General features: G+C 39.7%; 1 protein-coding gene and 1 pseudogene across 4 annotated transcripts in view; both read right to left on the bottom strand.

Annotated features, from left to right (window-relative positions):
* The window catches only part of CNNM2 (cyclin and CBS domain divalent metal cation transport mediator 2), a 149,368-nt gene that overhangs the window by 38,230 nt on the left and 97,010 nt on the right, over positions 1-14,128 (bottom strand). Inside the window, exon 2 of one of the 4 annotated variants that reach the window (XR_005380530.1) lies at positions 3,315-3,409. The exons of the other annotated variants lie outside the window; for them this stretch is intronic. The gene's annotated coding sequence lies outside the window, so the exon portion shown is untranslated. The remainder of the gene's footprint in view (positions 1-3,314; positions 3,410-14,128) is intronic. 4 annotated transcript variants of the gene reach the window in all.
* Positions 13,356-13,824, bottom strand: LOC100688521 (annotated as a pseudogene).

The following is a 14,128-nucleotide window of genomic DNA, read 5'->3' as shown; positions in this document are numbered from 1 at the left end:
CAGGCTCCAGTGCTTACTCCATCCACTGCCTGAGTGGCCAGCTCCACCCAGATCCACCCAGATCTGGCTTTCTGCTCCTGCAATCCATGCAAGCAGACATCGTGTCGTGCTATCACTTCTGGCACAGCCCAATGTGCTGCCCACTTCTGCCATGGGACTTCTCCTGAAGCCTATCTCTAGTTACGTGCATGCAATCCAGAATGGGGAGAAATTAATGCTCATGGGAGGATACGTCCTCCTTTTGTACTGGAGCACAGTTCTAGGAGCATTTCATAAGCTTCTCAAAATGTCCTCGGTAGGAGAGAACACCTGCTGCCTGGAGCCATAGCCAACGCTCTATCTCGTCCTTGAATTTCTTTCCATCCCTCCCATTTCACTTCCTTTGTCCTGAACTCATGGCTCCCTGGGATCCCATTCCAAATAAACTTCCCTGTACACAAGCCTTTGTATTGGGCCAAAGTTCAGGCTAAGACATCATCAGATATTAGTGGGAAGCTTTCCTACCAATGAGTTTCTGGCTTCATACATTTCATCCTCCTCTATTTCCATGATTCTAGTGCCAGGTGTATTAGGACACATTCATACCTTGACACAATGAATGCTAGTCCTGCATGTTTGTGTCACAGTGGGCAGAAGTATTTCCCCACATCATTCCTACCCTGGGTTGGCTAGTAGTAACTTAAACATTGGAATGACCGCAAACCCAAACTAAATGTATCTGCAGCCCAACCTCCCCATAGGTGGACTCCAAAAAATGCCTGGAACCACTCCAATTATCATCAGATGGGAGAGTGAGAGAGGGTAATTCAAAGAGGCAAGAGAACAATCCCAACAAACTATAGTTAAAATATCTGGACTTTCCAAGCTTTACAAAAACAAATGATCACGTAAACACATTTGCTACAGCCCTTCCCAGGACCCATGCATGTGAGAAGCACTTAACTCTAAGCTTTATGAGCTTAATGGTAAAGCTGCTTTCTACTATCTAGTCATCAGGTAACGGTAACAAAAGTAGACTTAACCCACAGACTGAACACTTTCTAATCTATAACCTACTACCACCCCCAGTCTAGTCTTCTCTCCTCAACTTCAGATAGAGATATGGAAATAACCCCAATTGCCTACTTGATCCTCTTCACTTGTCCTACAGACATCTCAAATTCAACACATCTAAAACTGAATCAATCACCTTCTTCAACAACCCATTCCTCCACTTCCATTCCTCTTGTTGACTATTGGCACCAGTTTCTATCAAATGGAAAACTGTGGGAGTTGTCTTAGACTCCTCCTTTTCTGCTAGTTCCACCCTGCTATATAATAGATCGGTTGCCAAACACTGTGCTAACTTCTAAATTTAAGATTGCCTCTAAATATCTACTGAATCTCTCCCACCCCATTACCAGCTCACCTGAGTTACAGTCCTCACTACTGGTCTTTTGAACCACCTTCAAATGGTGGTCTTTTGAACCACCTTCAAATACTGGTCGGCAACCACCCTCAAATGTCTCATACAAAGCAAGTTTGCATACATTATTTTCCTGCTTCAAATCTTTAATGGCTGCCCATTACACTGAGGACAGTTTAAATGCTTCAGAATGGCCTACAGCGCCCTCGATGACATGATTCCCAGCATCTTCTCTAGCCTTATCTCATAACACCTTTTCTCATTCTGTGCCAGAGCACTGTGTTTGCCATTCTCCAAACTAGGTGTGCGGTTTCACTGTTTCCTCTGCCAAGAACACCCTCTTCTCCCCTTGGTTACTCTTCCTCCAAGATATAATGCAAATATCCTCTCCTCCTGGAAGTCTTCCTCACCTCGCCTATGCCAGCTGGGTTCAGTTATTCTGTTTCCACAGAGTCTTCACTAGTTCTGTCAGTGCATTTATTTTCCTGTATTTGAGTTCTCTCTCCTCTACTACACTGTGAGATTCTTGAAGGCAAGGGTTTTCTTTCATATACAAAGCCTCAGAAGCTAGCTAGCACAGTGCCTGGTATATAACACTTTCAATAAATGCAAAAAAAAGGTATAAATTAATCATAAGAAAATGGGAGGGAAATGAATAGGATTAGGAAAAAATGATATTGTCTTTGCAAGCTCTTGTCATAAGATAGTTTTTCTTCCTAGGACACAGTGGAGCAAATGAGGCCACTGACTGCTAGTTGATTGTAATTTTAGCAACTGTTTCCCAGAAGAGTGACCAATTGTTGCTAACTGATCTAAGGCCTTGTACATAAAAGACTCATTTCCTATTTAATTTAACTGAACTGATTTTATTATTTTAACTCCTATTGGCACCAACTTCTAGAAAAGTTACAATAGAATTTGTCCCCAGATAAAAGCCAGCTTTAAAAACAGGTAGAAATCAAGCCCTGTGGAGTTTGAGAATCTCTTCAAAGAATTTTCACTGTCTTCTTAAACATATGATATGAATTCAGCCTGGAAACCAAGACTCATATTCAAATATGATGGTAAAAAAAAAAAAAAAATATATATATATATATATATATATATATATATATGCATTTAGCTTACTGAATGAATGTTTAAAAGAACATGACATTCATTTGCTTAAAGATCTTCAAAAATAGACCATCCTTCTGAGGGATCTGTTCTTCAGTCAAAATGGCAATAAACATGCCTTAAGCTTTCTGGGAGAAGGTACTACAACTGCCTAATATAAGAACATCACCTTGCTTCCTGATATAACATTCAGAGTATCTATGTCATCTTTGGTCACTGATCCTGCCTATGAAAGTCACAGGTTTTATGGTTCAAATATGTATGATGGGACCCCCAGAGAATCCCATCAGTACTTAATTGTCTTAAACTAAAATTGGACAGATCTGGGCTTGGGTCCTTTAGTTCTGGTGTGATTAACCATCTATAAGATAGATAAATCCTAAGTTCACTATGAAAATTGAATGGTAAACATGTAGACTCTAACACAGTGCTTGGCACATACATAGTAAGTAATCAATGAATGATAAGGACTGTGTTACTGATGAGCCTTCTGGTTCTGGAAGTTAAAAATTATCTCAGACGTACCTGGTTAATACCTTTTAATATCTATAGAAACAGGATCTTGGGATCATTGGGATTATTCAGCTACAAGTAGCTTTTGAATTATAGATTATAGGCATCTATCAAAGAGCATAACGTATATCACCTGAGCATTCAATCCTCTGTGGGTTTGTTCTGTCTTAAAGTTCTTCAATGTAGCAACTTTACAGATAGTTCACTCTTTCTCAAAACCAAAATTTTGCAGCTAGGTGGATCAAATGGGTTACGGAGATTGTCCTCCCTCCCCTCTCACCTCTAGAAGTAGTTGCTCCCGTTTACTGGATGAGGCAGTGGGGAGGGCGGCCCATGAAGGAAGCTTGTACAGCCACTGCCTTTGTCATATTTCCTCTGTGAAGAAACAGAAGACTTCAGTTCCTGGGATTGGTTAAACTCTAGATTAGAGAACTAAGGAACTACTTTGTATTTTCCTCAGAATCTCCTCTCGCTTTGTGCATAGCGTCATGGCAGCAAAACCGTCATACGTTTTCTGCATCTTTGTCAGGAAACTGGAATGATAACAAACACAGGTGGCTTGCAACACACAATCAAGTCAAGGAAGCTGGCACAGAGCAAAGAAAGACTCAAAGACTGAGGGAATGAGAAGAAGAAAAACCAATGGAAGACTAAATTATATGCCATGACGACACCAACCCTGACATTTGCGAAGATACTGCCAAGATTACTATATGTAAGATCAGAAGTCGCTTAAGGTACCCTTTGGTGCTGGCCACAGATTCATTCATCAAATATTCTTACTGAGGGACACCTGGGTGGCTCAGTGGTTAAGCGCATCTGCCTTCGGCTCAGAGAGTGATCCTGGAGTCCTGGGATCAAGTCCCACATCGGGCTTCCTGTATGGAGCCTGGTTCTCCCTCTGCCTGTCTCTGCCTCTCTCTTTCTGTGTCTTTCATGAATAAATAAATAAAATCTTAAAAAATATATATTCTTACTGGGCACTCACTATATGTGAGGCATTATACTGAGCACTAGGGATTAAAACAAAAACACAATTTAAGGCTGTCAAGGAACTGGAAGTCTAGCAGGGAAGACAAAGCAAGTAAAGTTACAACATGGTAGATGCTCCTCTTAAGTTGACCTCCATATAACAACTTGCTGATTAATGGACTCAATCCATTCTCCCTGTGAAACACACTGAGGCCCCTAGCACACTGAATGCTTCTGGCTAGTATACTACTACCTAGTACTCTACATACTCTACTCCCATAAATTAAGAAGAATGTTTACTAAGAATTGGTTATTTTTGCACCTAGACCTATTTATGACATCTGTACTTACTTGATGCTGCAACTATGTAATTTAAAAATTATAGAAACTGAGGACAACCAAAGGAGTTGTTGTTTCTATGGCAACTACGATGAACCCTCTGGAAAGAATCTGCAAAGCAGGTTGCTTAAAAAAAAAATACTAGAACTAAAATAAAATTAAAAAATAAAGGAAAAAAAAACCCCTCAAAAACTGAGAGTGAATTATGAGTGGCCAAGAGAATTATAAAACGTGAGGAATAACCTAGAAAGATTCTGCATTAGTACAGCTTCAAAAATGCTTTGTATTGATTGTTCACTTAAAAAAGAAAAGTCAAGTTTAGAGATTTCAAGAATTAAGATATATTATAGATGCGGTTCATACACCATTCCAGGAAATACCAATCAGTGAACCCACACCCAAAAGAAGATGCCTTGGATATGTACAAAAAGAGCAGTAGAGGCACCTGGGTGGCTCAGTCAATTAAGTGTCTCCCTTTGGCTCAGGTCATGATCCTAGGGTCTTGGGATGGAGCTCTGTGTCTGGCTCCCTGCTCAGTGAGGAGTCTGCTTCTCTCTCTGCCCCTGCCCCCTGCTTGTGATCTTTATCTCTCAAATAAATTAAATTTAAAAAAAAAAAAAAGAAGAGCAGTACTGTTTTCCAATGCATGCTGCAATAAATTGATTCAGGCAAAGAACACTAATGACTGCTTAAACCATTAAGGGGAAAGGTTGATGGAGAACAGAACATTCATGTGGTGCCAAAGCACTGTTCCAAGGATTACTGCTAATCCCAAAGGAGAAAACCTATATTTATAATGGAGACAACTGACAGTCGCCACCTTAATCAAGTGATCAAATTTAACATCATTAACGGTGGAAAACCAGACTCTATGTGCTACCTGATGTGGATGCACTCTGAAGTACATTTCATTCTCTAAAAACAATCTGAATCTAATTTCCGGTATATAGGAAATATAGGATGAAGAAATTAAATGTTATCATGAAGATGCAATCATAGAAAGCCAAAATTCTTTGGACACTACCAAAAAAACTAGACTGGTTTCTTTAAAAGTCAATGTCATTATTAATTTTGTCTGGTGTCTTATAACAACCAATTTGGTTACATAGGAAAATGTATTTTTTAGAGTTACCTGTGGTAACTCTAAACAACTGGATGTCCTGAATTTGGTTTTAAAATATCCTAAGCAAAGAAAATAAATAAATAAATGAAGCAAATGCGGCAAAATTTTGACAGTTTACTGAACTGGTGTTAGATATTTTGTGGTTCATTCCCTAATTTTCTCTCCTTTTGTACATATTTGAAACTTAGAAAAAAATGGAAAATAATCAATGTCAGGAAAAAACTGGTTGGGAGAAAAGGGTTAATCTAGCTCAAAAGAGAAAAGAAAACAACCAAATCCAATACACAAATCTTGATTGAATCCTTGTTAGAAAAAAACTATAAATAGGGGCATGTGGCTGGCTCAGTTGGTGGAGCATAGGACTCTTGATCTTGGGGTCGAAAGTTCAAGCCCCATATTGGGTGTAGAGATTACTTAAAAATAAAATCTAAAAAACAAAACTGTAAACAACATTTTTGGAAACTGACAACTAGAAAAATATGAGTATAGACTGGGTAGAAAAATAATTTTGGAAAACCATAAATTTCTTAGTGATGTCAGAATTAGGATTATATAGAAAAGGTATATTGAACATTTCAGGGTGAAGTGGTTCAGAAAAAACATTTGGATAGGAAAAGTATACTGAATATTTCAGGGTGAAGTGGTTCAGAAAAAACATTTGGAACTATCAAATCTAGGAAATAGGCATATGAATGCTTGTTATAGTAGTCTTTCAACTTTTTTGCATTTTTGAACATTTTCAAAATCAAAAGTTTTAAACAGTTTGTCAAATGACTGCAAACTTAAAAAAAATCATATATTTCAGGTATGTCTATGTGGTTTTAAAAAATTCCATTTTTCAGTTACCGTTAGTTGGTTCATTAAACAACAAAGTTAAGAGGGGAGAGGATCCAGTGGTGTCTTGATAAATATTTAACCACCAGCTCTCTGGAAAAAAGAGCCCTGACTTGTGGTATTTGCCAGTTCCCATTGTGTAAATATTCCTACTATGACTGAGTCCAAGTTACTAACAGGATGCCCCTGAACACAGAGTTGGAAAGAGAGAGTGCCACCAGTCTTTCAAGATGATAAGAGCCAGTTTCAACACACCACTGGACCCAGATCCTAACAGAGGGACATTTCAGTGGTTACAGGGTGGGAGGAGAAGATGGCCTGCAGAAAACAAAGCCGCAAAGTTAAAATTGGCTGACAAGAATGGAGCAGAGAGAGATTTAAAGACAAAAGACAAAGTATGATAGAATCTTCCTCAAAGGATTGTTAGGAAGATTAAATAAATTACATGTAGAATATTCAGCACAATGCTTGGCATACAATAATGACTTTTTTTTTTCAAGATTTTATTTATTTATTTGAGAGAAAGTGAGCACAGAGGGAGAGGGAGAAGCAGACTCCCCGCTGAGCAGGGAGCCCAAGGCAGGGGGCCTGATCCCAGGACCCTGAGATCATGACCTGAGCGGAAGGCAGATGCACAACTGACTGAGCCCCCAGGGGCCCCGATAATGACTAACCTACCTAGCACCTCCCATTATAATTTTCTAACCTGGTTCTGCATCTGGAAGGTCATCTCATGTTTTATGAAGTCATACCACGGTCGCCTGTAGGGAGGGAGAACTGAACAGCTAGCCAGGCAACTAGCAGACACGGGTAGGAGGGGTCAACTTTCCAGTTTTGAACCTTCTAAGTTTTAAAGAATGTGGAATGTGAATGTATTGCTTGTCCCAAAGATAAATGAAATTAAAAGATCTGGTTTTAGGACACGAATCTCTTGAAAATGCTCTATTCTTCTCTTACCAGAAGCCACTACCTCGACACGTATGCCGTCAAGCATTCTTCCTCATCACTCCTAACAGAAGAATTTCCAGTTGACTTCCACAAACCCAGTAAGAAAGGTTCCAACCCAGCAAGGTGGGTGGATGGGGCAGAGGCACAGTCTCCCAAGCCCGTATGTAAGCCACAAGCTTGGTGGCCACAACAAAACTCACATGAAGGCTTCAATCACTCACAATGCCACATTTCACCTGAAATGCATTGAATCAACGAATCTTTACTGAGCGCCTTCACTGCATTCAGGTCACTAGCACAGAGATGAATGGAACACTCCAACCTTAAAGAGTTCTAATTGGGCCTCAGAAACTCCTTTACTAAGAATTCACCTTAGTCAACTATCTTTAGGCTGAAATTAATACTAAAAATATGTATCTAATATATACATATATAAAAATACACCCACATACACATACATACATGTAAACAGTGGAAGCAATTCTTAAAGGAACCAACATTTTCTAGGCAATTTGCTGGAAAACATATTCTGTTAAATGAATTCTGTTTTGAAACCATAAATTAGAGGTGTATTCTTCTGGGGGAAAAAGTCCCTAGGAAAAGAAAAACATTAACATGATTCTTGGAGGGTAAGGCCAAGTCCCCATAGGACTCCATGTGTCCATCAGCAGGAGTCAAGTGAAGCAGCAGGTCAAGGGGGAATTTTAAGTCTTGGGAGTAGGATAATCTCCTTGCAGACCTCCTCCACCATCGAGGTCAAGTGGGTCAACTCTAGAACTCTTAGAGTTTTGGCAAGACGCTCATACTGTCTGCCCCACACAAGATGCACACAGCCTCTCCGCAAGCCTCTGTGCTTGGAAATCAGAACTAATTCCATCATGTTCTTTATGCAAGTCACCACAAGAAGACCAGGACTCCAAGATCATCCCTCATTTTTCATCAGTGTTGAGTGACTTCCTCACACAGGTACATTCAATAGTACTCTACTGAAGACTCAGGAGAACCCCCAGCCAGTCTCTAGAGCGCTCTCGATTTTCCAATATTCTGTGATTCCTGTCTCTGACTTCCTTGAATTCTCAACTCTGTTGAGAGTTGGGGAACTCAGGGAGTTTGCCAGGCCTGTTTAGATTGTTCCTTCTTGTACTATGACCTCCAGGTAGTCAGCTAGGGTAATCACAGGGCTCACCTTCTCTCAGGAATCATTTTTCTGTACCACATGTTGTCTATCACCTGTAAATGGTTATTTCCTATTTCGTACCTCGCATAGTTTTCTACTTGTTTAAGGAAGGAGGGTGGGGGTACCTGGGTGGCTCAGTCAGTTAGGCATCTGCCTTTGGCTTAGGTCATGACCCCAAGGTTCTGGGATCGAGCCCGGGTAGGGCTCCCTGCTCAGTGGGGAGCCTGCTGCTCCTTCTCCTTCTGCCCCTCACTCATGCTCACTGTCATTATCACAAATAAATACATAATAATTTTTTTTTATTTTAAAAAAGGAAAGAGGGTAAATGTGGTCCCCATTACTCAATCTTTCTCTGTCCTCCAATGTTCTTATTGTCCATCCTAACTTAGTCACTTTCCTCCATGGCCACTCCCTTGTATTTATCTTTCGCAGTGACTGCAACCCTGCCATTATCTTAATTCCAAACATATCTTCTCCAATCACCACCTCCCACCTATTTACACCACTGTTAGCACCCCAATTCCAACAATTCTTTGCCTCATGTCTAATCCAACATACCTACTACCCTCATGCCCATTTCCCCCCTCCAATCTAGCTTTAGTTCATTCCACTATCAATCATTTTAATTAGACCCTAAACTCCCAGGTCCCTCTCACTCCCTCAAATTTGCTTGGCTAAACCACAACCCGTGTTAAATCCAACTCACTAAGAAATCGTATACATTTAAAATTTTTTATTTTGTTTATTGTCTTCTATACAGTCCATGAAGGGAGGGATTCTCATCTGCTTTGTTTACTGCTGTATTCCCAAAGCCGGAAAACAGTCCCCAACACATAGAAGATACACATTAAATATTTTTGAGTGGTTTAAATCAAATCCAAAGCTCAAAATAAATATTCAAATGAGAATGCTAAAAATGAAATATATCATCCTATCTAGAAAAGCAAACTACTCCTTGCTGTGGAAGAGGTTATCATTAAAAAAGAGATGTGAAATATGTATACACTTCCATCCCCTAGCTTTTTAACTTCCTTTTAATGATTTCTTTTTAAGTGTTATACACAGTTTCAACAAGATGGCAAACTAGAATGGGCTTCCAACATAATTTTGGAGATTCCAGACAGGTTAATGAAACATAAAAGCTGTGAGAAAAACATGAGGCAACAGAAGGCAGCCAGATTTCAGCTGGGAGGAGAGGCCCTTGCCGGCTTAGAGCAGGGGCCATGGAGAAGCCTGGGGAGGGGAGTGGAGGTGTTGCTTTCTCCAGATGGCCGCTGCCGCTCACAACATTCTAGCAACAATAACAGACTGGCATGCTCAAGTGGGCTGCACTAGGGAGCAGTTATAAATATAGGTACAAACAACTGCAAAGCCCTGTGTATACCTTCCACTCCCCACCCACCCTCACAGCCAAAGTACGATGATGACTATTGTCAGAGAAAGCTCTCAAGAGGCACAAGCTAGGAGAGTCCAGGGAGCCATCAACAGAGCAGAGAGCTAATGCTCCAGAAAAAAAGGAACTCACAGACAAATGGATGAACTTATACCAGGGGTATAACCACTATAGAGAAAAACAACAAAAATCAAACCATCTCTATCAGCCAAAAGTCAAGTTAATGGATCAGCACAGAAAAGAACAGATGGACAAAGAGCTTCAAAGAGGGACCATACTTGGAAACATGTAGCAAGAAGAAGTAGCATTAAAATAAAACCCAAGTACAAGTTAACAGAGTTAACAGTATGTGAATTTTAAGAGCTGAGATAAAGAACCCAAGAGCTGGGCTACACAGCAAAAGATCCGGTTAAGAAACTCTCCTAGAGGACAGGAGGAAGGGACAAAATAATGGAGCATGTAATGAAACACTAACAGGCAGAGGACAGCACTGCAAGCGTCATTCCATCTGTGAGGCCTGGAGGTGGCAGTGGGGAGACAAGAGGATAGAATACCTAGTGAAATAATAAAAGAATTTATTAACAACAACAACAACAACAGAATTCCCAAATTTAGAAAGAGATTCAGGACTTCAGATTGTAAGGATTCAAAAAGCAAACAGAAAACCATGGAATGGGCTTTACAACTAGTTACAGTGTAATGAAATGAAAGAATAACTCTGAGTTTTTAGGAAAAGTAAATTGTTTATAAAGGACAACCAAGAATCACACTGACTCCAGAAGGCTCAAAAGCAAATGCTGGTTCTAAGAAACTGATGGGTATTTTTCAAAGGTATGGGGGGGGGGGGGGGACTTCAAAACTTACAATTTATACTTAAATTATCATTTAAATACAAGGGTAAAATAAATACAACTCAAGCATACAGGGCCTCAGAAGTTTTATCACATAGAGACCTTCTCAGAAATGTTCTAGAAAGAAAACGTATTTTGGAGTAAGTAAGCCTAAGTAAATAGTATATTAAGTTTACTATTGTCTAAATAAGGTTCAAAATAAAACAAAAAAGTAAATCCCCATCAGTTCCAGAATTGAGATTATTTAGAAATCAAAGTACTTTTATTGGTAATGGGGGCATGGTGGGGAGGAGGTTGTAGAGAGGAAGGGGAGAACATCTAAGATACTTGTCTTTTTTGAAGAATGTCAGGGGTAATACATACATCTAGAGCTTTAAAACAGGAAAAAAGATTTTCAATAGGAAAAACACAAGTATGTGTGTTATTAAATTAGGAGTGAAGGACAGCTACCAAAAGAATATAAATAGGGGTTTATAACAGGGTGGCTCTGTTAGTTAGGCATCTGACTCAATTTCAGCTATGTTGTGATCTCAGGGTAATGGTATCAAGCATGTCAGGCTCTGCATTTAGTCTGGAGTCTGGTTAGGATTCCTTTTCTCCTTCTCCTTTTGCCCCTCCCCGCCATGCTCACTCTCTCTAGTCAATCAATCAATCAATCAATCAATCAATCTTAAAAAAAAGAAAAACAGAATGTGTAACTTTCAAACTAGGGCAAGACTGGATTTATCCAATAGATGATAGGAAAAGGGAAAAGCAAAAATCAACAGAAAACTTGAAACAAAATGATTAAAGAGTCAAAATATAAAAATACCCTATGACTGATAATAAATGGGTTGAGCTCACTGATGTACTCAGAATGACTTCTAAACAAGTTACAAGTAACATATACTCACTGTAGAGAAAACATGAGGAAGTTATTTGGGAAACAATTAGTCTAATGAATTAAAAATCATCCATAATCTTACTTTTCAGACAATGTTTTCTACCAAAATATATGTATAACATTTTGCCACAAAAATACTTTTACATGTGTCTTAAAAATCTCTCCATTTTACCCAAAATATACAAAAACAATTAAAAGGGATACAATTCAAAGAGATACATGCATCTCTATGTTTATAGCAGCATTTTAAAAAATATTTTATTTATTTATTCATGAGAGACAGAGACATAGGCAGAGGGAGAAGCAGGCTCTCTGAGGAAAGCCCGATGTGGGACTCGATCTCAGGACCCCAGGACCACGACCTGAGCCAAAGGCAGCCGCCCAACCCCTGAGGTGCCCCTGTAGCAGCATTTTCTACAATAGCCAAACAATGGGGTTTGCCCAAGTGTCCTGATAGATGAATGAATAAAGAAGATGTCACATACACATACACACACACACACACACACACACACACACACAGTGTAATATTACTCAGCCATCAAAAAGAATGAAATCTTGCCATTTGCAACAACATGGATGGAGCTACAGAGTACAATGTTAAGCAAAATAAATCAGAGAAAGACAAATACCATATGATTTCACACATGTGTACAATTTAAGAAAACAAATAAAAAAAGGGAAAGAGACAGACAAACCAGAAACAAACTCTTAACTACAGAGAACAAACTGATGGTTACCAAAGGGGAGGTGAATGTAGCGGGATGGATGAAATAGGAGATGGGGATTAAGGAGTGCTCTTGCCAGGCAGCCAGGGTGGCTCAGCGGTTTACCACCACCTTCAGCCTGGTTTACCACAGCCTTCAGCCCAGGGTGTGGTTCTGAGACCCAGGATCAATTCCCATGCCGGGCTCCTTGCATGGAGCTTGCTTCTCCCTCTGTCTGTGTCTCTGCCCGTCTCTCTCTCTGTGTCTCTCATGAAGAAGTAAATAAAATCTTTAAAAAAAACAAAACAAAACAAAACAGGAGTGCTCTTGCCATGATGAGCACCAGGTGATGTATGGTGTTGTACACTTGAAACTACACTGTATATTAATTATATAGGAATTAAAATTAAATCTCTCCATATTAATGCATAACCTTGTAATGATTTTTAGTGGCTAAATAGTAGTTCTATGTTGGATAGCCATAATTGTTATATATCCATTAAACCTAATATTTCAGTGCTTCCCAATGTTTCATCTTTCATATGACATTTGATATTTCCTCCTAGTAAAACAACCCTTCCCAGACTGTCCCCTCCACAGGATATAGAGGAGACCCACAGAGTTGATGCTGTGGTAAGGCTATCCCCTCCATCACTGGGCTCTCCCTATCTTCTCCTATCTACTGAACAACTTCTTTTATCACATTAAAAGCCTGAAATACTTCCCACCTTTTTTTTTTTTTTTTTTGTATTACTTGATTTTATTTTACACTAGGTGGTGGGCACAAAGCAATCCTCCTTAATCAGGTTGACAATTAGTTTCGCTCAGAACACTTTTAATAATGCACATAAAGGGCAGCCCTGGTGGCACAGCAGTTTAGAGCCGCCTGCAGCCCAGGGAGTGATCCTGGAGACCTGGGATCGAGTCCCATGTTGGGCTCCCTGCATGGAGCCTGCTTCTCCCTCTGCCTGTGTCTCTGCCCCCCTCTCTCTCTGTGTCTCTCATGAATAAATAAATAAAGTATTTAAAAAAATAATGCACATAAAAAGTATTCATCTTACAAATTGTTCTGCAATCCAAATATACAATAGCTTGGAAAACAACGTTTAGAAAACAAAAGCCAATGTAAAACGACGTTAAAACAACTAGAACAGTACAGGTTTTATATGGCTCTGATTTTACAGTTTTCTTACTGCATCATCAATGTCAGAATTCTGTTCCTTCAGTTGGCTCCATTGCTCAGGATTTAAAGAAATACCTTTTCTTCCAGGTTTCATTTCACCTTCTGGATCCATCCAGTATTCTCTAATATCAATTAGGACTTTCCCTTTAAAGTCCCGAACACTGACGTACCTCATTTTCCCAATCTGAAACACGTTATCCTCTCTACTGCTGCTGTTCTGCTTAGAGGATGACAGGGCTCTTGAAGTTTCACCAGTCTTTTGGTTCTTCACAGGTTTTTCTGGCGTAAACTTGCTTTTTCCTCTTTAACTTTTTGTCAACCTCACTGTCAGAATCACTGCCAGAAGAGCTTGAAGAAACACCTCCCTTTGATTTAGGCATTGCTCCACCCTCGCTGCCGAACTGCCTTCTGCTCACTTGCTTACAACTACTTCCCACCTTTAAAACCAAGAAACTTCTCCAGATTCCCTCTCTGTTTTGCTATCACTCCATTTCTTTGCTTCTTTTCACAGCAAAACTCTTGAAAGAATGGTTTCCATCTACTGTCTCCATTTCTTCTTCAACATGCTCCAAATCAGTCTTGTCCAATGAAACCACTCATGAAGATCTCCAATGACCTCTCATTTGGTTTAATTCAATGATCAATTCTTAGCCCTCGTCTTACTTATGATAAGTAAGTAAGTTC

Source organism: Canis lupus, chromosome 28 (assembly GCF_011100685.1).
Source record: "Canis lupus familiaris isolate Mischka breed German Shepherd chromosome 28, alternate assembly UU_Cfam_GSD_1.0, whole genome shotgun sequence".
Classification (NCBI taxonomy): domain Eukaryota; kingdom Metazoa; phylum Chordata; class Mammalia; order Carnivora; family Canidae; genus Canis; species Canis lupus.
Note: the sequence above shows the minus strand (reverse complement) of the source record. Positions and strands in the feature narration are given on the sequence as shown.